Raw genomic sequence first — 22422 nt, forward strand, 5'->3', positions numbered from 1 at the left:
CTTCTTTAGACTAGTTGAGTATCTGGAGCATCAGCATTTGTGGGTTCGATTACAGGCTCAAAATGGCCAGAAACAAAGAGCTTTCTTCTGAAACTCATCAGTCTATTCTTGTTCTGAGAAATGAAGGCTATTCGTCGATCGTCGTATTGAGGAGACCAAAGCTCAGCGTGATGTGAAAACATCTTTTTAATGAAAGACGAAAACACGAAGTATACTAAACAAACAAACAGAATAACAAGACGAATGTGACCGCTATCAAAACTGAGTGCAAACATGCAACATCACATAGACAATAACCCCTAGACAGTAGAAAAACACATACATCACCCATGTCACACCCTGACCTAACCAAAATATATAAAGAAAACAAAGAATACTAAGGTCAGGGCGTGACAGCATGCGAGAAATTGCCAAGTAACTGAAGATCTCGTACAATGCTGTGTACTACTCCCTTCACAGAACAGCGCAAACTGGCTCTAACCAGAATAGAAAAAGAAGTGGGAGGCCCCAGTGCACAACTGAGCAAGAGGACATGTACATTAGAGTGTCTAGTTTGAGAAACAGACGCATCACAAGTCCTCAACTGGCAGATTAATTAAATAGTACCCGCAAAACACCAGTCTACACGTCAACCCTAAAGAGGCGACTCCGGGATGCTGGCCTTCTAGGCAGAGTTGCAAAGAAAAAGCCCTATCTCAGACTGGCCAATAAAAATAAAATATTAAGAAAAGAAAAGCAAAAGATGAAGATGAAGACTAAAATACAGAGAGATCAAACCTGCTCCAGAATGCTCAGGACCTCAGACTGGGGCAAAGGTTCACCTTCCAACAGGACAACGACCCTAAGCACGCAGCCAAGACAACGCAGGAGTCGCTTCAGGACAAGTCTCTGAATGTCCTTGAGTGGCCCAGCCAGAGCCCGGACTTGAACCCAAACATTTCTGGAGAGACCTGAAAATAGCTGTGCAGCAACGCTCCCCATCCAACCGGACAGAGCTTGAGAGGATCTGCAGAGAAGAATGGGAGAAACTCCCCAAATACAGGTGTGCCAAGCTTGCAGCGTCATACCCAATAAAACTTAAAGCTGTAATCGCTGCCGAAGGTGCTTTAACAAAGTACTGAGTAAAGGGTCTGAATAATTATGTGAATGTGATATTTCATTTTTTTTTTGCTTTGTCATTATGGGGTATCGTGTATAGATTGAGGGTGAAAAAAAAACAATTTTATCAATTTTAGAATAAAGCTGTAACGTAACAAAATGTGGAAAAAGTCAAGGGGTCTGAATACTATCCGAATGCACTGTATATGGGAAAGCTACTGAGGATGGTGACTCTATAGCAACTTCTATCGGTCAAATATGTCATCTGAACCTACAGGAAAGTCTTTGTCCTCGGGTCTGGAGGGAAGCCAAAGGCAAAGTGGAAACGCGGCCTGGTTCTAACAACATACCGATCGGTTTGCCTCCAGCTCTTAGCAAACTGCAGGGTGGGAAAAGTATGTGAACCCTTGGATTTAATAACTGGTTGTTGACCATCCTTTGGCATCAATAACCTCAACCAAATGTTTTCTGTAGTTGCGGATCAGACCTGCACAACGGTCAGGAGGAATTTTGGACCATTCCTCTTTACAAAACTGTTTCAGTTCAGCGATATTCTTGGGATGTCTGGTGTGAACTGCTCTCTTGAGGTCATACCACAGCATCTCAATGGGGTTGAGGTCAGGACTCTGACTGGTTCGTTGTCCTGTTGCATCACCCAACTTCTGTTCAGCTTCAATTGGCAGACAGATAGCCTAACATTCTCCTGCAAAATGTCTTGATAAACTTGGGAATTCGTTTTTCCATCGATGATAGCAAGCTGTCCAGGCCCTGAGGTAGCCCCAAACCATGATGCTTCCTCCACCATTCTTTGCAGTTGGGATGAGGTTTTGATGTTGGTGTGCTGTGATTTTTTTCTCCACACATAGTGTTGTATGTTCCTTCCAAACAACTCAACTTTAGTTTAATCTGTCCACGGAATATTTTTCCAGTAGCGCTGTGGAACATCCAGGTGCACTTTTGCAGACTTCAGACGTGCAGTAATGTTTTTTTTGGACAGCAGTGGCTTCTTCCGTAGTGTCCTCCCATGAACACCATTCTTGTTTAGTGTTTTAGTGTTTTACCTATCATAGACTGGTCAGCAGAGATGTTATTAAGTTCCAGATATTTCTGTAAGTCTTTAGCTGACACTCTAGGATTCTTCTTTACCTCATTTAACATTCTGGGCTGTGCTCTTGCAGTCATCTTTGCAGGACGGCCACTCCTAGGGAGAGTAGCAACAGTGCTGAACTTTTTCCATTTATAGACAATTTGTCTTACCGTGGACTGATGAACATCAAGGCTTTTAGAGATACTTTTGTAACCCTTTCCAGCTTTATGCAAGTCAACATTTCTTCATCTTAGGTCTTCTGAGATCTCTTTTGTTCGAGGTATCATTTACATCAGGCAATGCTTCTTGTGAATAGCAAACTTACATTTTGTGAGTGTTTTTTATAGGGCAAGGCAGCTCTAACCAACATCTCCAATCTCGTCTCATTGATTGGACTCCGGGTTAGCTGACTCCTGACTCCAATTAGCTTTTAGAGAAGTCAATAGCCTAGAGGGGTTCACATACTTTTCCAAACTACACTGTGAATGTTTAAATGATGTATCAATATAGACAAGAAAAATACAATAATTTGTGTGTTATTAGTTTAAGCACACTTTGTTTTTCTATTGCTGTGACTTAGATGAAGATCAGATCAAATTTGATGACCAATTTATGCAGAAATCCAGGTAATTCCAAAGGGTTCACATACTGTTTGTGTGTTATTAGTTCACATACTGTTTCTTGCCACTGTATGCTGAGTCTTCAACCATATACGCATCAGTCACTGAAACCCTTAACAAAGAGTTGCAGTCTGTTTTGGAATCGGTGGCCAGAAATAAACTGGTCCTGAACATCTCTAAAACGAAGAGAATTGTATTTTGTACAAATTATTCATGTTTTGGAAATTCCAAATAGTTTGCATAGTCAACTTACACACAGCACTGACACACAGACTTACCTCACCAGACATCCCACCAGGGGTATTTTCACAGTCCTCAGGTCCGGAACCAATTCAAGGAAACGTACAGTGTTATACAGAGTCATGAGTGCACGGAACTCAAATCTTATATAGCGCAAGTGAACAGCAAACTTGGTTTAAAAAAAAAAACGAATCAAGCAACAACTCACGGCCCAACGCCTCTCCCCCATGTGACCTACTGGTTGTGTGTATGTACTGACATGTATGTGTTCCTGATAGATGCACACACACACACTACATGTTACTGTTTCTAAATGCATGTCAATTCTAATGTCTTTGTTACGAATAACTATGAGTGGTGGGTGGAATCAGGCGCAGAGAGCAGGGTACTGTCGTTTATCACATTTATTTCACCAAAACGAATCACGGCAACACATATATAATAATACATATATAATAAGTTGCCAAAACAACAAAATAGACCGGAGAATAAAGATATGAAAACAAATCACACCATCAAACATAGAGTAACAATTAACAAGCCCGCACAAATACCCAGCGGGCCTAGTGCCCTTAACTACCCTACAAACAAACCCTAATACAAAACAGGTGTACCCAATTAACCAATAATCAACACAAACGGAAAAAGGAATCGATGGCAGCTAATAGGCCGATGACGACGACCGCCGAGCCCCGCCCGAACAGGAAGAGGCACCCTCTTCAGCGAGGTTCGTGACAGTCTTTTGTCTCTAATGTCTTTTGTCTCTAATGTCTTTTGTCTCTAATGTCTTTTGTCTCTAATGTCTTTTTTTGTTACATGTCGGACCCCAGTAAGACTGTCGCTAACGGCGTCGGCTAATGGGGGTCCTAATAAATCACATCAAATACTGTAACACCATCAGAAATATGAAACCCTCTGTTTCTCCTTTTTCCTGCCTCACTCTGTCTCCTGTTCCACTCCTTGGCCTTGTGTCCCATCAAGTCTCTTCTCGTGGGGAAATGTGCCTCTACATATCAACTGTATACTCTTAAAGCCCTGTGTGAGGACAGATTGACTGTGAGATTCTCTCAGGCTGTCTAAGGAGAATAGACTATACTCACTCAGTGCTGTGACACCGTAGGGAAGGAGAAAACCAAAGGCCACACCAAACATCTCAGAGTTGTAGGTATCTTGCCTAATTCCTAGCCTCGTAAGACCATCCTGATCATGGATTCAATCTGTGTAGTGAAACGGAATGTAAACTTGCGAAATCAGGATGCTAGGCTAGTTTCTTCCATGCTCAACCAGCCCTCTACTCCTCCACTGTGATGATACCCTTATTCAATCACACAGGTGAAGGGATGTACTGTACACTTCAACACTACCCATGGAGGGAGAGGGAGTCACATCATCATGTTTATGGGTCTACATCCTGTCTGGACAAGATGGATTGTGGGAGATGGAGGGCATCTCCAGCAGAATCCCGATTGTATGATGAAGTGTTCTTGTCCTTTAAACCTGTTTTTCATTCCTTTTATACACATTTCAATTCAAAACTACCTGTGGGCCGGATTAGATAATATAAGACATTTGTTTTTATGGAGGAGATAGAATAGATCTTCTGTTCACTAATTTAGCCCTCATCCAACAGTGTTGATCCTGAATGGGATTGTGACAACGTTAGCATGCTAGCCATTAGCCTCTGGACCAGCGACAGGTAACTTCCAAAATAATGGAAACACATGAGTAAATGAGGGATACAAAGTATATTGAACGCTGATGCTTCCACACAGGTGTGGATCCTGAGTAAATGAATCGATTAACATCCCATCATGCTTAGGGTCATGTATAAAAATGCTGCGCAGGCCATTATTCTGGCTACCATGGCTATGTCCCCATAGGATGCACAGGGCACGAGTGGTCACTGAATGGTTTGATGAGCATGAAAACTACGTAAACCATAGACCATGGCCGTTTCAGGATGGCCATGACCAGATCTCAACCCAATTGAACACTTACGGGAGATTCTGGGGAGGTGCCTGAAACAGCGTTTTCCACAACCATCAACAAAACAAAATGCACTTGTTAGCACTTGTTAGCATGTTAGCACTTGGTGGCCCAACCATCAACAAAACACCAAATTATGGAATTTCTTGTGGAAGAATATTATCGCATCCCTCCAATAGAGTTCTAGACACTTTGTAGAATCTATGCCAAGATGCATTGAAGCTGTTCTGGCTCGTGGTGGCCCAACACCCTATTCAGACACTTTAAGTTGGTGTTTCTTTTATTTTGGTAGTTACCTGTAGGTCCCAATACAACATAACGACATCAGTTGAGAGGCACAGGGACAGCCATGGAGCAGCGGCCCTCGGATGAAGAGACATTTAGGCAGTAGACACAAGGTTGCTGTTTCAACCCCCGGACAGAGCTGGCCAGTATTTTTTTTACACTTATAATATAATTATAATTAATTATAATATTTCATTATTCATAAAAATACAAATAAACACCCGTTGTAATATTATGCCAACTGTTTTATCATTTCTATGTATTGAGACATGGTTGGTAATAGAGAAAGATGTTAGACTTTTACAATGAGGCACTTAACATTGCACCAGTTTTGCTGGTCTTTAATGATATGTTATATTAGAGAGGAGTCCTCTATACATGTCTATTTTAGACCAGAGGAGAAATATCAGATTGAAATAGCTTCTCTAAACTAAGGGGAAACGGAATCTGATCCGAGAGCTGTAATAGAACAGAGATCACATGTATGTCCACTGATTTAGAGCAAGTGCTAGATGTCAGTCAAGTGTTGAATAAAAAGGTGAAAAAAGGACCTGAACACTGATTGTGCTCCCATGTGAACGTATTAGACAGAGATTTAGTGCTCGAAACCATGTCTAACGCATTCACATGAAAGCAACAATAGACACCTCGTTAGCTCAGACAGCTTAGAACTCCAACACAGCTACATGACAGACACATATTGTATGTGTCGTAGCAGTATTAACGGAGATCTCAACAGTACATTTATTATCCAGGAGAGGGTGCTACAAACACATCCTTCCCAAACTCAAAAACACTGCTGGCAAGTTACCAAGCTGAATGTGGGACAGGGTTTTTTGTTGTTGTTCGTGCATTTTACAATAATCCAAAGCCATTCCTTCACCGTAAATACAATTTTTAAATAATTTCTGATGTTTTTTTAAAAGACACAGGCAATGATCTATGCCATATCACAACAAGGGTATGCTATGTGCAATGGAACCAATGGAATAGTCCCAAAAGTACAACACAAATTCAAGTACAGCACAACAAAGTATGTCAAGTAGGCCAATTCTTCAAGTAGACAGGCCAGGCAAGGTCAGCAGCATTATTTATTGTTTATTGCTATTAGACAAGCAGAACTGAGTTGGCCCAGAAGGCCCACTGGAGTTGTCTGCAAATTAGATACCATTCCAAGCCTGGGTGAAGGTCTGTTGTGAAATCATTCCAACTCATTGTCAATCATTTTCATGCCAAACGTGGTTGTCATGAGAATGACATCAATGGACTTGGCAGATCTGGGACCAGGCTATACAATTCTAGAATATGTCAAATATGTTGAAGGCTAGGCCTATGCTCCAGGCCAGGCAGGCCTGTAGTGATGGGGCCTGAGGCAGATAGGCCAGCTGGGCTTGCTCGCCTTGGGCCTGGTAACCAGGGCCTTATGCCATGGTCCTTGCTATTCGGAATCCTTGGGACGTCCCTATACCCCATTGAAGGTGTAATTTAAAATGGTTAGGGTTAGATAAGGGATAAGGTTAGGGTTCAGAGTAAGGACGTCCTAAGAATCCCAGATATCACTAACCCTTATGCCAGGGCCCAGTCAAGGGCGTGGTGGAAATGACTAAGCCGACTGAGCCCAGTCCGTATTGGGCTGCTTACTGGCTGCTCCTGATTATCTATTCTTAGCTGTATGAGAACATGGCAATGGTTCCTGAACCCTCCTACAGTAGCTGCTTTAAAAATCGCTGTTGAAAACAGCCAGGATTAAATTGTGCAGTGACAGTAGGACTCTGTCATCATCAGTTTAACTGTCAAGTAATTGAGCGCTTTGAGACAGCAAACGTTCGAAGGCTATCAGAAACGTTAATTGTATAATGGTTAGTACTTTCAAGGATTTAAAGACTTAAAGTGGCTTTTGTGAAAGGATTGACATAGGCCTCTGTGTGTTGAGGCCTCAAGCTAGAGGTCGTTCGGGTCCAGGTACCCTTTTAAAAATATATATTGGGTCTATTCGGGTCCGGGTCGGATTGCCCTGGGTCAGTCCAGGTCCAACTTTTTGGAACCTAGAAGACAAACTCTATTTCTCTCTAGTTTGCTTTCTGCAACCAGGAGGGGCAAGGGACAAATAGCACGTGTACTGGGCGTGTCTTAGCCAAACGTCGCCAACCCCTAAGCCAATGATATTATGAGATATTTTAACATATTTGTTTAATCAAAATTCGTCTGAATACTGAGCTCTGGTTGGTTCGTGGAAGTCCAACTGACCAATCACTTAAATGACAGGTGCCCAGCTGGCTGTAAACCCCGCCTCCTATGGATTTTTCAGCAAACCCCGGAAACATCGTTCTTTAAAGGGACACTGATCTATTTCATGGCGGAGGTCTTCGATGAGCACAGCTGAAGCGCAGAAAAGCAAATACGAGCGACGTAGCCAGACAGCAAGCAAAAGAGCTAGCTAGTTGTGTTCAGAGAGAAGAGAAGTGACGACGAGACTGCTTTTTACAAAAAAATGTATTTTCGATGACAGACGCTGCAATTAACCTTTCTTCAAAGCTAGCTAACGTTTATATAGCAATCCGATCTTTGATTTTAAACAGAGACGTTTGATGTGAAGTCGGCCAGGGTTGTCCTGGAGCGAAAATAAAAGGCCAAAACTGCGTTTCTGAGACGAAGGGAATGTCTAATTAACATCTCTGTACGTGTCAAGCCTGTCATTCCCTTCGTGTAGGTGCTAGTTACTGCGCTGGTGAGTAACAAACCGTTTTCATGTTCAGTGAATCTTATTCCTTCCCTATGCTGGAAACTAGGTGGCTAACGGCTTACATTTAGGTTATATCGTGTAAAAACACTGTCGATATTGTACTATTGTATGACTTTATAATAACCACCTTTTGCATTTCATGGTTATAAATGTGAACAGTGGTCTTTGTGGAAAAACAGACAAATGATGCAATACATCAAGGCAGCTGGCTACATGGTAGTTTATAACTTTTTACTATTGCATTATTTTCTTTACCATTTGAAATACCAGACAAGCCCAGAATACAATGTCATGACACACACACACTGTACGTCTGCCAAAGGGGCGTTCCTCTGCTTTGTTTGCCATCATCTTCCTTAACAAACAACAAAACTTGTGCGTGTGCAGAATAAGAACAAGGAGATTAAGTCCCATCCCGTGTGTGTGTGTGTGTGTGTGTGTGTGTGTGTGTGTGTGTGTGTGTGAGTAAAGGACACAGTCTGCATGCCATGCCTTAACTACATACAGATGCAATGGATTTTGCCTAGTACTGTCTGTAAATCGTAGCCTATGTGCGCGAGGGAGGGGCGTGAAACTCACCCACCACACACACATGCCATACATCTTTTTGAGTTGATGATGGTACCATGGCAGTGGAATAACCTTAATAATATTGCTATAACTAACAGCATAGGCGAGGGAAGAGTACCCCCCCCCCCCCCCCCCCTGGTTTCATTGTTCCATAAGAGGAGGTACAGCTAGGTAGATGGACATGCATTGGAGGGAGGCTGTCCACTGGGACACCGTACCTGTGGTCCAATGTACTGACCCGAGCTACAATGCCACAGTTATTACTGCTGCTATGTTGTATGACTGCATTGTTGCAGTAGGCTAGTAGCCTTTGCTACTGTGATAAGAAGTGTGGTGACGTAGAGGTGTGTGATTGAGCACAGCTGCAGGGCCCTTCTCTTTGTATTCACCAACCAGGCAAGATAGCATTGGCAAACACATTACACATATACACACACACAGACATTATAAACACGCACAGTCTTTACAGTACCATCATACAAAGACACAGCATGCAGGCACACACACAGTAAAAACTATACTCCTATACAATGCACACTCAACTATGCAAAAATAATGTACTTTTTTCTCTCTCAATCTGATTGGGTGGGCCTGGCAGGGTCTACACCCTTGACACGCACACACCTCCATGCACTTCCTTATCTGACCTGCACATGCAGCACTGGGACAAGCTCCTCCTCCCTCTCTTTTCAATTCAACTTCAATTTAAGGGGCTTTATTGGCATGGGAAACAGATGTTTACAAACTTGCCAAAGCAAGTGAAATAGATCATCAAAAATGTGTTTACAGTAGACATTACAAAAGTTCCAAAAGAATAAAGACATTTCAAATGTCATATTATATGCAAATATTTAAAGTACAAAAGGGAAAATAAATAAACATTAAATATGGGTTGTATTAAAATGTTTTTTTGATCTTCACTGGTTTCTATTTTCTCACAAATCTTGCTTCTGTGACTGTGGTATCTTACCCAATAGATGTGGGAGTTTATCAAAATGGGGTTGTTTTGAATTCTTTGTGTTTCTGTGTAATCTGAGGGAAGTATGTGTCTCTATGGTCATACATTTGGCAGCAAGTTAGGAAGTGCTGCTCAGTTTCCACCTCATTTTGTGGGCCGTGTGTACATAGGCAGACCTGGCTCTCAAGAGAAGATAGGCTTTCTCAATAGCAAGGCTATGCTCACCGAGTCTGTACATAGTCAAAGCTTTCTTTAATTTTGGGTCAGTCACAGTGTTCATGTATTCTGTTTAGGGCCAAATAGCAATCTAGTTTACTCTGGGGTTTTTTGTTTATGCTTTCCAATGTGTCAAGTAATTATCTTTCTGTTTTCTCATGATTTGGTTGGGTCTAATTGTGTTGCAGTCCTGGGGCTCTGTGGGGTCTGTTTGTGAACAGAGCCTCCGGACCAGCTTGCTTAGGGGGACTCTTCTGTCGGTGATGGCTTTGTTATGGAAGGTTTGGGAATCGCTTCCTTTTAGGTGGTTGTAGAATTTTTAACTGCTCCTTTCTGGATTTTGATAATTATTGCGTGTCTGCTCTGAATATATTATGTTGTTTTACGTTGTACACCGAGGATATTTTTACAGAATTCTGCATTGGTGTTTGTCCTCTTTAGTGAAGTCTTGGTTGGTGAGCAGAACCCCAGACCTCACAACCATAAAGGGCAATGGGTTCTTTAACTGATTCAAGTATTTTTTTTAGCCAGATCCTAATTGGTATGTTGAATTCTATGTTCCTTTTGATGGCATAGAAGGCCCTTCCTGCATTGTCTCCTCTCTCACATGCTTTCTCACTCTCTCTCCCTCTCTTGTTCTCTCTCCCTCTCTCGTTCTCTCTCCCTCTCTTGTTCTCTCTCCCTCTCTCACTCTCAATTTTTTTTCAATTCAAGGGCTTTATTGGCATGGGAAACATGTGTTAACATTGCCAAAGCAAGTGAGGTAGACAACATACAAAGTGAATATATAAAGTGAAAAACAACAAATGAACAGTAAACATTACACATACAGAAGCTTCAAAACAGTAAAGACATTACAAATGTCATATTATATATATATATATATATATACAGTGTTCTAACAATGTACAAATGGCTAAAGGACACAAGATAAAATAAATAAGCATAAATATGGGTGGTATTTACAATGGTGTTTGTTCTTCACTGGTTGCCCTTTTCTCGTGGCAACAGGTCACAAATCTTGCTGCTGTGATGGCACACTGTGGAATTTCACCCAGTAGATATGGGAGTTTTTCAAAATTGGATTTGTTTTCGAATTCTTTGTGGATCTGTGTAATCTGAGGGAAATATGTCTCTCTAATATGGTCATATCTCTCTCCCTCTCTTGTTCTCTCTCCCGTTCTCTCTCCCTCTCTTGTTCTCTCTCCCACTCTCTCCCTCTCTTGTTCTCTCTCCCACTCTCTCCCTCTCTTGTTCTCTCTCTTGTTCTCTCTCCCACTCTCTCCCTCTCTTGTTCTCTCTCCCTCTCTTGTTCTCTCTCCCTCTCTTGTTCTCTCTCCCTCTCTTGTTCTCTCTCCCACTCTCTCCCTCTCTTGTTCTCTCTCCCACTCTCTCCCTCTCTTGTTCTCTCTCCCACTCTCTCCCTCTCTTGTTCTCTCTCCCACTCTCTCCCTCTCTTGTTCTCTCTCCCACTCTCTCCCACTCTCTCCCACTCTCTCCCACTCTCTCCCACTCTCTCCCACTCTCTCCCTCTCCTGTTCTCTCTCCCACTCTCTCTCCCTCTCTCACTCTCTCTTGTTCTCTCTCTCTCTCTCTCTCTCTCTCTCCCTCTCTCTTGTTCTCTCTCACTCTCTCCCTCTCTCTCTCCCTCTCTTGTTCTCTCTCCCTCTCTCAATTTCCGTCTCTCCTTCTCTTTCTTTTATCATGTTAAAACCAGTGGACATTGTCCTCCAGCATTTGAACATTTGAAAAGGTCCTAAGAACTTTGATATACACACATAGGAGCTATATCTACAGTTGAAGTCGGAAGTTTACATACACCTTAGGCAAATACATTTAAACTCAGTTTTTCACAATTCCTGATATTTAATCCTAGTAAAAATTCCCTGTATTAGGTCAGTTATGATCACCACTTTATTTTAAGAATGTGAAATGTCAGAATAATAGCAGAGAGAATTATTTATTTCGGCTTTTATTTCTTTAATCACATTCCCAGTTGGTCGGAAGTTTACATACACTCAATTAGTACTTGGTAGCATTGCCTTTAAATTGTTTAACTTGGGTCAAATGTTTAGGGTAGCCTTCCACAAGCTTCCCACAATAAGTTGGATTAATTTTGTCCCATTCCTCCTGACAGAGCTGGTGTAACTGAGTCAGGTTTGTAGGCCTCCTTGCTTGCATACGCTTTTTCAAGGATTGAGGTCAGGGCTTTGTGATGGCCACTCCAATACCTTGACTTTGTTGTTCATTTTGCCATTTTGCCACAACTTTGGAAGTATGCTTGGGGTCATTGTCCATTTGGAAGACCCATTTGCAACCAAGCTTTAACTTGTTCAGGGGAGGAATGACAGATTTTTTTTACCTTGTCAGCTCGGGGATTCTATCTAGCAACCTTTCGGTTACTGACCCAACACTCTAACCACTAGGATACCTGCCGGTCTGTCCGTGATAGAGATTCTCAGCTTTTCTTGACATCACACTCCACAAAGCAAGTCCTGCAGGCTCTGGTGTTATCTACAATGCCCACATTGTAATCATTTGGCTGATATCAATACTTTGCATGACAGTCTCTCTTGCCTAAGAGGTTGAGGAAAGACTGACTGCTTCACTTCTTGTTTTGCAAGAAACAGTCGTGTTGGAAATTCCAAATCGCTTGCATAGTCAACTCACACACACACACACACACACACACACACACACTTATCTCACCACACATGCCACCAGGGGTCTTTTCACAGTCCCCAAATCCAGAACAAATTCAAGAAAGCCTACAGTATTATATAGAGCCATTACTGTATGGAACTCCATTCCATCTCATATTGCTCAAGTGAACAGCAAACCTGGTTTTAAACAACAGCAACACCTCACCACAACTCCTCTCCCCCAGATGACCTCATTTCTGTGTGTATGTGTAACTGACACACACACACACACACACACACACACACGTTAATGTTTTTAAATGTACAGTACCAGTCAAAAGTTTGGACAAACCTACACATTGTAACGGCGTTCTTCGTTTGTTGAAAGAGAGTCGGACCGAAATGCAGCGTGGTGTTTACTCGTGTTTTTAATGAAAAAAAGTGACGGTACATGAAATAACGATAAATACAAAAAAACAACAAACGGAATGTGAAACCTAATACAGCCTATCTGGTGAACACTACACAGAGACAGGAACAATCTCCCACGAAATACAAAGCGAACTCAGGCTACCTAAATACGGTTCCCAATCAGAGGCAACGAGAAGCACCTGACTCCTGATTGAGAACCGCCTCAGGCAGCCAAGCCTATACAACACCCCTAATCAGCCGCGATCCCAAATACTACAAAACCCCAATACGAAACACAACACGTAAACCCATGTCACACCCTGGCCTGACCAAAATATATAACGAAAACACAAAACACTAAGACCAAGGCGTGACAGAACCCCCCCCCCCCCCCCCAAGGTGCGGACTCCCGGACGCACCTCAAAACCATAGGGAGGGTCCGGGTGGGCGTCTGTCATTGGTGGCGGCTCCGGCTCGGGACGTGGACCCCACTTCATTAATGTCCTAGTTCCTCCCCTTCGCGTCCTGGGTAATCCACCCTCGCCTAATCAGCCGCGATCCCAAATACTACAAACCCCAATACGAAACACAACACAATAACCCATGTCACACCCTGGCCTGAACAAATAATTAAAGAAAACACAAAATACTAAGACCAAGGCGTGACACACATTCAATTGTTTTCACTATTATTCTACAACTCTGAAATAAAACATATGGAATCATGTAGTAACCAAAAATGTGTTAAACAAATCAAAATATTTTTATTTGAGATTCTTCAAAGTAGCCAACCTTTTGCCTTGACAGCTTTGCACACTCTTGGCATTTTCTCAACCAGCTTCATGAGGTAGTCACCTGGAATGCATTTCAATTATCAGGTGTGCCTTGTTAAAAGTTAATATGTGGATTTTCATTCCTTCTTAATTCATTTGAGCCAATCAGTTGTGTTGTGCCAAGGTAGGGGTGGTATACAGAAGATAGCCCTATTTGGTAAAAGACCAAGTCCATATTATGGCAAGAACAGCTCAAATAAGCAAAGAGAAATGACAGTCATGTCAAATGTAATTTGTCACATGAGCCGAATACAACAGGTGTAGACCTTTACAGTGAAATACTTACTGACAAGCCCTTAATCAACAATGCAGTTTTTAGAAAAAATAAGTTATGTACAAAAGTAACACACAATTGATCATTACTTTAAGACATGAAGGTCAGTCAATCCAGAAAATGTTAAGAACTTTGAAAGTTTCTTCAAAGTGCAGTTGCAAAAACCATCAAGCGCTGTGATGAAATTGTCTCTCAAGAGGACCGCTACAGGAAAGGAAGACCCAGTGTTACCTCTGCTGCAGAGGATCAGTTCATTAGTTACCAGACTCAGAAATCGGCAATTTACTGCACCTCAGATTGCAGCCCAAATAAATGCTTCACAGAGTTCAAGTAACAGACACATCTCAACATCAACTGTTCAGAGACTGAGTGAATCAGGCCTTCATGGTTGAAATGCTGCAAAGAAACCACTACTAAAGAACACCAATAAGAAGAAGAGACTTGCTTGGACCAACAAATACGAGCAATGGACATTAGACCGGTGGAAATCTGTCCTTTGGTCTGATGAGTCCAAATTTGAGATTTTTGGTTCCAGCTGCAGTGTTTTTGTGAGACGCAGAGTAGGTGAACGGATCGCTACATGTGTGGTTCCCGCCAAGAAGCATGGAGGAGGGGGTGTGATGATGTGGGGGTGCTTTGCTGGTGACAATCTCAGTGATTTAGTTAGAATTCAAGGCACACTTCACCAGCTTGGCTACCACAGCTTTCTGCAGCGATTCACCATCTCATCTGGTTTGCGCCTAGTGGGACTATCATCTGTTTTTCAACAGGACAATGACCTAAAACACATCTCCAGGCTGTGTAAGGGCTATTTGACCAATAAAGGGAGTGATGGAGTGCTGCATTAGATGACCTGGCCTCCACAATCATCCCACCTCAACCCAATTCAAGTGCTCAGCATATGTGTGAACTTCAAGACTGTTGGAAAGGCATTCCAGGTGACTACCTCATGAAGCTGGTTGAGAGAATGCTATGTGGCTATGTGAAGTGGCTATGTGAAGAATCTCAAATATAAAATAATATATAACACTTTTTTTTTTTGGTTACTACATGATTCCATGTGTTTATTTCATAGTTTTGGTGTCTTCAATATTATTCTACAATGTAGAATATAGTAATAAAAAAAAAATGAGTAGGTGTGTCCAAACTTTAGACTGGTACTGTATGTTAATTGTAAAGTATTTTGTCTGTAATGTCTATTCCGTTATGTGTCGGACCCCAGTAAGACTAGCTGTCTCCGTTGGCATCGGCTAACGGGGATCCTAATAAAAATCGAATCCAAAACCGTAGCCCTAATCTTAACCACTCAGAATGAGTTGTTTCTGTTTCAACCCTGTAACAGAATTTATTCGGAATAAACCCTGTAACCACGTGGAATTAACCCTGTAACCACGTGGAATTAACCCTGTAACCACGTGGAATTAACCCTGTAACCACGTGGAATTAACCCTGTAACCACGTGGAATTAACCCTGTAACCACGTGGAATTAACCCTGTAACCACGTGGAATTAACCCTGTAACCACATGGAATTAACCCTGTAACCACGTGGAATTAACCCTGTAACCATGCAGAATTTATTCTGTAACCATGCAGAATTTATTCTGTAACCATGCAGAATTTATTCTGTAACCATGCAGAATTAACCCTGTAACCATGCAGAATTTATTCTGTAACCATGCAGAATTAACCCTGTAACCACGTGGAATTAACCCTGTAACCACGTGGAATTAACCCTGTAACCACGTGGAATTAACCCTGTAACCATGCGGAATTAACCCTGTAACCACGCGGAATTAACCCTGTAACCACGCGGAATTAACCCTGTAACCACGCGGAATTAACCCTGTAACCACGCGGAATTAACCCTGTAACCACGCGGAATTAACCCTGTAACCACGCGGAATTAACCCTGTAACCACGTGGAATTAACCCTGTAACCACGTGGAATTAACCCTGTAACCACGTGGAATTAACCCTGTAACCACGTGGAATTAACCCTGTAACCACGTGGAATTAACCCTGTAACCACGTGGAATTAACCCTGTAACCACATGGAATTAACCCTGTAACCACGTGGAATTAACCCTGTAACCATGCAGAATTTATTCTGTAACCATGCAGAATTTATTCTGTAACCATGCAGAATTTATTCTGTAACCATGCAGAATTAACCCTGTAACCATGCAGAATTTATTCTGTAACCATGCAGAATTAACCCTGTAACCACGTGGAATTAACCCTGTAACCACGTGGAATTAACCCTGTAACCACGTGGAATTAACCCTGTAACCATGCGGAATTAACCCTGTAACCACGCGGAATTAACCCTGTAACCACGCGGAATTAACCCTGTAACCACGCGGAATTAACCCTGTAACCACGCGGAATTAACCCTGTAACCACGTGGAATTAACCCTGTAACCACGTGGAATTAACCCTGTAACCACGTGGAATTAACCCTGTAACCACGTGGAATTAACCCTGTAACCACGTGGAATTAACCCTGTAACCACGTGGAATTAACCCTGTAACCACGCGGAATTAACCCTGTAACCATGCGGAATTAACCCTGTAACCACGTGGAATTAACCCTGTTACCACGTGGAATTAACCCTGTAACCACGTGGAATTAATGCATTAAGAAATAGAAGTTCATCCATAACACGTCAAATTTCAAAGGAATACTATGAGATCACTAATCAAAGTTGATTTGTAACGTGCGCCGAATACAACAGGTGTAGTAGACCTTACAGTGAAATGCTGAATACAACAGGTCTAGTAGACCTTACAGTGAAATGCTGAATACAACAGGTGTAGTAGCCCTTACAGTGAAATGCTGAATACAACAGGTGTAGTAGCCCTTACAGTGAAATGCTGAATATAACAGGTCTAGTAGACCTTACAGTGAAATGCTGAATACAACCGGTGTAGTAGACCTCACAGTGAAATGCTGAATACAACCGGTGTAGTAGACCTTACAGTGAAATGCTGAATACAACAGGTGTAGTAGACCTCACAGTGAAATGCTGAATACAACAGGTGTAGTAGACCTTACAGTGAAATGCTGAATACAACAGGTGTAGTAGACCTTACAGTGAAATGCTGAATACAACAGGTATAGTAGACCTTACAGTGAAATGATGAATACAACAGGTATAGTAGACCTTACAGTGAAATGATGAATACAACAGGTATAGTAGACCTTGCAGTGAAATGATGAATACAACAGGTGTAGTAGACCTCGCAGTGAAATGCTGAATACAACAGGTGTAGTAGACCTTACAGTGAAATGCTGAATACAACAGGTGTAGTAGACCTCACAGGAAATGCTGAATACAACAGGTGTAGTAGACCTTACAGTGAAATGCTGAATACAACAGGTGTAGTAGACCTTACAGTGAAATGCTGAATACAACAGGTGTAGTAGACCTCACAGGAAATGCTGAATACAACAGGTGTAGTAGACCTTACAGTGAAATGCTGAATACAACAGGTGTAGTAGACCTTACAGTGAAATGCTGAATACAACAGGTGTAGTAGACCTTACAGTGAAATGCTGAATACAACAGGTCTAGTAGACCTTACAGTGAAATGCTGAATACAACAGGTCTAGTAGACCTTACAGTGAAATGCTGAATACAACAGGTGTAGTAGCCCTTACAGTGAAATGCTGAATACAACAGGTGTAGTAGACCTTACAGTGAAATGCTGAATACAACAGGTGTAGTAGCCCTTACAGTGAAATGCTGAATACAACAGGTGTAGTAGACCTTACAGTGAAATGCTGAATACAACAGGTGTAGTAGACCTTACAGTGAAATGCTGAATACAACAGGTGTAGTAGACCTTACAGTGAAATGCTGAATACAACAGGTGTAGTAGACCTTACAGTGAAATGCTGAATACAACAGGTGTAGTAGACCTCACAGTGAAATGCTGAATACAACAGGTGTAGTAGACCTTACAGTGAAATGCTGAATACAACAGGTGTAGTAGACCTTACAGTGAAATGCTGAATACAACAGGTGTAGTAGACCTCACAGTGAAATGCTTACTTACAGGCTCTAACTAATAGTGCCATTTTTAATTTAAAAAAAAAAGGTATTAGGTGAACAATAGATAAGTAAAGAAATAAAAACACCAGTTAAAAGACAGGCTATATACAGTACAGAGGCTATATACAGTAGAGAGACTATATACAGGAGAGACTATATACAGTAGAGAGGCTATATACAGTAGAGGGGCTCTATACAGTAGAGGGGCTCTATACAGTAGAGGGGCTCTATACAGTAGAGGGGCTCTATACAGTAGAGGGACTCTATACAGTAGAGGCTCTATACAGTAGAGAGGCTCTATACAGTAGAGGGGCTCTATACAGTAGAGGGGCTCTATACAGTAGAGGGGCTCTATACAGTAGAGGGGCTCTATACAGTAGAGGGGCTCTATACAGTAGAGGGGCTCTATACAGTAGAGGGGCTCTATACAGTAGAGGGGCTCTATACGAGAGGCTATATACAGTAGAGGGGCTATGTACAGTAGAGGCTATATACAGGAGAGAGGCTATATACAGGAGAGAGGCTATGTACAGGAGAGAGGCTATGTACAGTAGAGAGGCTATGTACAGTAGAGATGCTATGTACAGTAGAGAGGCTATGTACAGTAGAGATGCTATATACAGTAGAGAGGTTATGTACAGTAGAGGCTATGTACAGTAGAGATGCTATGTACAGTAGAGAGGCTATGTACAGTAGAGAGGCTATGTACAGTAGAGAGGCTATGTACAGTAGAGATGCTATGTACAGTAGAGATGCTATGTACAGTAGAGAGGCTATGTACAGTAGAGAGGCTATGTACAGTAGAGATGCTATGTACAGTAGAGATGCTATGTACAGTAGAGAGGCTATGTACAGTAGAGAGGCTATGTACAGTAGAGATGCTATGTACAGTAGAGATGCTATGTACAGTAGAGAGGCTATGTACAGTAGAGATGCTATGTACAGGCACTGGTTAGTCGGGCTGATTTGAGGTTTTATGTACAGTAGAGATGCTATGTACAGTAGAGAGGCTATGTACAGTAGAGAGGCTATGTACAGTAGAGATGCTATGTACAGTAGAGATGCTATGTACAGTAGAGATGCTATGTACAGTAGAGATGCTATGTACAGTAGAGATGCTATGTACAGTAGAGAGGCTATGTACAGTAGAGAGGCTATGTACAGTAGAGAGGCTATGTACAGTAGAGATGCTATGTACAGTAGAGATGCTATGTACAGTAGAGATGCTATGTACAGTAGAGATGCTATGTACAGTAGAGAGGCTATGTACAGTAGAGATGCTATGTACAGGCACTGGTTAGTCGGGCTGATTTGAGGTTTTCTGTACAGTAGAGATGCTATGTACAGGAGAGATGCTATGTACAGGCACTGGTTAGTCGGGCTGATTTGAGGTTTTATGTACAGTAGAGATGCTATATACAGTAGAGATGCTATGTACAGGCACTGGTTAGTCGGGCTGATTTGAGGTTTTAGGTACATGTAAGTATGTTTAAAGTGACTATGCATATATGATAAACAGAGTAGCAGCAGCGTAAAAGAGGTTGGAGATCCTGTTTGAATAACCACTTCCTCCTTGGCTCTTTAAATAGCTCTTAAACGCCACACACACATTATGGAACCAGACTAGTATACATACAAAAATCACACACTTCCAAAGTTAAAAACTCTCCACTGGCTGGTTCTGACATGCCCCTTTTGCTTTGACTCAACAAAACTTATGTTAGGACACACACACACACACACACACAGTCCTCTTTGTCTGTGGTTCTTGTTCAATAACATACAGTACCAAACCCCTTCTACTGTCAGACATACTGAGAGAGAACGCAGAGAAGAAAACAAGTAGGGAGAGACACACACACACACACACACACACACACACACACACACACACACTATCCCCTACTATTCATACTACAACACTTGAAACGTCCATCTGTTTTGAAACCTTTTTGCAGGTAAGGGATCGTCAACGAGGGGCAATGTGTTCTGAAGGTGCTTTCTACAAAGTGTTGCAGTATTTTCCAAAGGTATCATAAAGCCCCTGTGTGTGTGTGTGTGTGTGTGTTGATATGTCGACTTCGTGTCCTGTTTTTTTGTCATGTTCAGTGTTATGTCATGTTCAGTGTTATGTCATGTTCAGTGTTATGTCATGTTCAGTGTTATGTCATGTTTTGTGTGGACCCCAGGAAGAGTAGCTGCAGCTTTCGTAAACGGCTAATGGGGATCCTAACAAAGAGGGTGGAGAGGAGGATGTGATGGTTCACCGTGGAGATATATTAAACATGGAGAGGAGGATGTGATGGTTCACCGTGGAGATATATTAAACATGGAGAGGAGGATGTGATGGTTCACCGTGGAGATATATTAAACATGGAGAGGAGGATGTGATGGTTCACCGTGGAGATATATTAAACATGGAGAGGAGGATGTGATGGTTCACCGTGGAGATATATTAAACATGGAGAGGAGGATGTGATGGTTCACCGTGGAGATATATTAAACATGGAGAGGAGGATGTGATGGTTCACCGTGGAGATATATTAAACATGGAGAGGAGGATGTGATGGTTCACCGTGGAGATATATTAAACATGGAGAGGAGGATGTGATGGTTCACCGTGGAGATATATTAAACATGGAGAGGAGGATGTGATGGTTCACCGTGGAGATATATTAAACATGGAGAGGAGGATGTGATGGTTCACCGTGGAGATATATTAAACATGGAGAGGAGGATGTGATGGTTCACCGTGGAGATATATTAAACATGGAGAGGAGGATGTGATGGTTCACCGTGGAGATATATTAAACATGGAGAGGAGGATGTGATGGTTCACCGTGGAGATATATTAAACATGGAGAGGAGGATGTGATGGTTCACCGTGGAGATATATTAAACATGGAGAGGAGGATGTGATGGTTCGCTGTGTTGAAGACAGTGGAGATATTATTATATATATGTATATTATACATACATACAGTGGGCCAAAAAAGTATTTAGTCAGCCACCAATTGTGCGAGTTCTCCCACTTTCAAAAGATGAGAGAGGCCTGTAATTTTCACCATAGGTACACTTCAACTATGACAGACAAAATGAGAAAATCACATTGTTGGATATTTAATGAATTTATTTTCAAATACTTTTTAGCCCCTCTTTACGTACATACATACATACATACATACATACATACATCACCCTTAAGTGTTTTGGAAATAAGAGATCCAGGTCTGTAGTTTTTGACGTCGGAGGAGTAGTGTTGGTTTCTGGAGGAGTGGAGCGACTCGATCCATCTTGAAGTCAGAGGGGATGCAGCCAGGAACTAGGAATGGCAGAAGGCATCCTTGCGAGGACACACAAAACATTCTTATTCAGCCGTCCCCATAGGAGTACGCGTTTCGGTTCCAGGTCGAACCCTCTGTGGAAAGGGTTCTACATGTAAACCAAAACAGTTCTACTTGGAACCAAAAGGGGTTCTACCGGTGGACAGGTGGAGAACCATTTTAGGTCCTAGATGGCACCTTTTTTTAAGTGCACTTAAAATGCTGGGACGACACCAGGACGAGTGTGTAGGGCCTGGACGGTACCAGTATCGCTATACTTGTTAGTATCATGGAAAATAAAACATGAATCAGACTTCACTTTATACAAACGGCCCTGATGTTGGAAACAAACATCATTATGTCTATTTCATCTAGAGTCGCATGTATTTATTTCTCCAATGTTGTGACACTGGTAACGTTGTGTCTGTGTGTGTGAGACACATGGTATCATCAGTGTGTATGGTTGTCAGTGTAATGTTGTGACACTGGTAACGTTGTGTCTGTGTGTGTGAGACACATGGTATCATCAGTGTGTATGGTTGTCAGTGTAATGTTGTGACACTGGTAACGTTGTGTGTGTGTGTGAGACACATGGTATCATCAGTGTGTATGGTTGTCAGTGTAATGTTGTGACACTGGTAACGTTGTGTGTGTGTGTGTGTGTGTGGGAGACACATGGTATCATCAGTGTGTCTGGTTGTCAGTGTAATCTCAAACCTTGTTGCTTTGTTCCTCGCTGGGCGTCAGTTCAACGTCTGGTTTACGTTATGTTTTTATGTCATTGGATTTAGGTTTTAAAGTTGGATCAAGAAAAGACTATGCCTTTTTGAAAATGAAACCCGTTGATAAAACTACATAACTTTTCTCTTAAAGGACTTGGCAGTAAAAGGTCTTATATCACAGGAACCAGATACCCTGGAATACATACTGTACCTTTTAACTGGTAGAGAGGAACTAAGGTGAACATAGACACACATACACACAGGCACACGCACACACACACATACGCACAGGCACACGCACACGCACACGCACACACACGCATAGGCACAGACACACACACACACAGGCACACACAC

At 42.1% G+C, this 22422-nt stretch overlaps 1 protein-coding gene across 5 annotated transcripts in view; it reads left to right on the top strand.

The window, feature by feature from the left end:
• The first annotated feature begins 7663 nt into the window (after positions 1 to 7663).
• atosb (atos homolog b) overlaps positions 7664 to 22422 on the top strand; it is a 39471-nt gene continuing 24712 nt past the window's right edge. For 4 of the 5 annotated variants that reach the window (XM_031817021.1, XM_031817018.1, XM_031817025.1 and 1 more), the window contains exon 1: positions 7664 to 8044. The gene's annotated coding sequence lies outside the window, so the exon portion shown is untranslated. Of the gene's footprint in view, positions 8045 to 19978; positions 20051 to 22422 lie in introns of all 5 variants that reach the window. The other variant, XM_031817023.1, reaches the window with a different exon arrangement.

Source organism: Oncorhynchus kisutch, linkage group LG3, assembly GCF_002021735.2.
Source record: "Oncorhynchus kisutch isolate 150728-3 linkage group LG3, Okis_V2, whole genome shotgun sequence".
Classification (NCBI taxonomy): domain Eukaryota; kingdom Metazoa; phylum Chordata; class Actinopteri; order Salmoniformes; family Salmonidae; genus Oncorhynchus; species Oncorhynchus kisutch.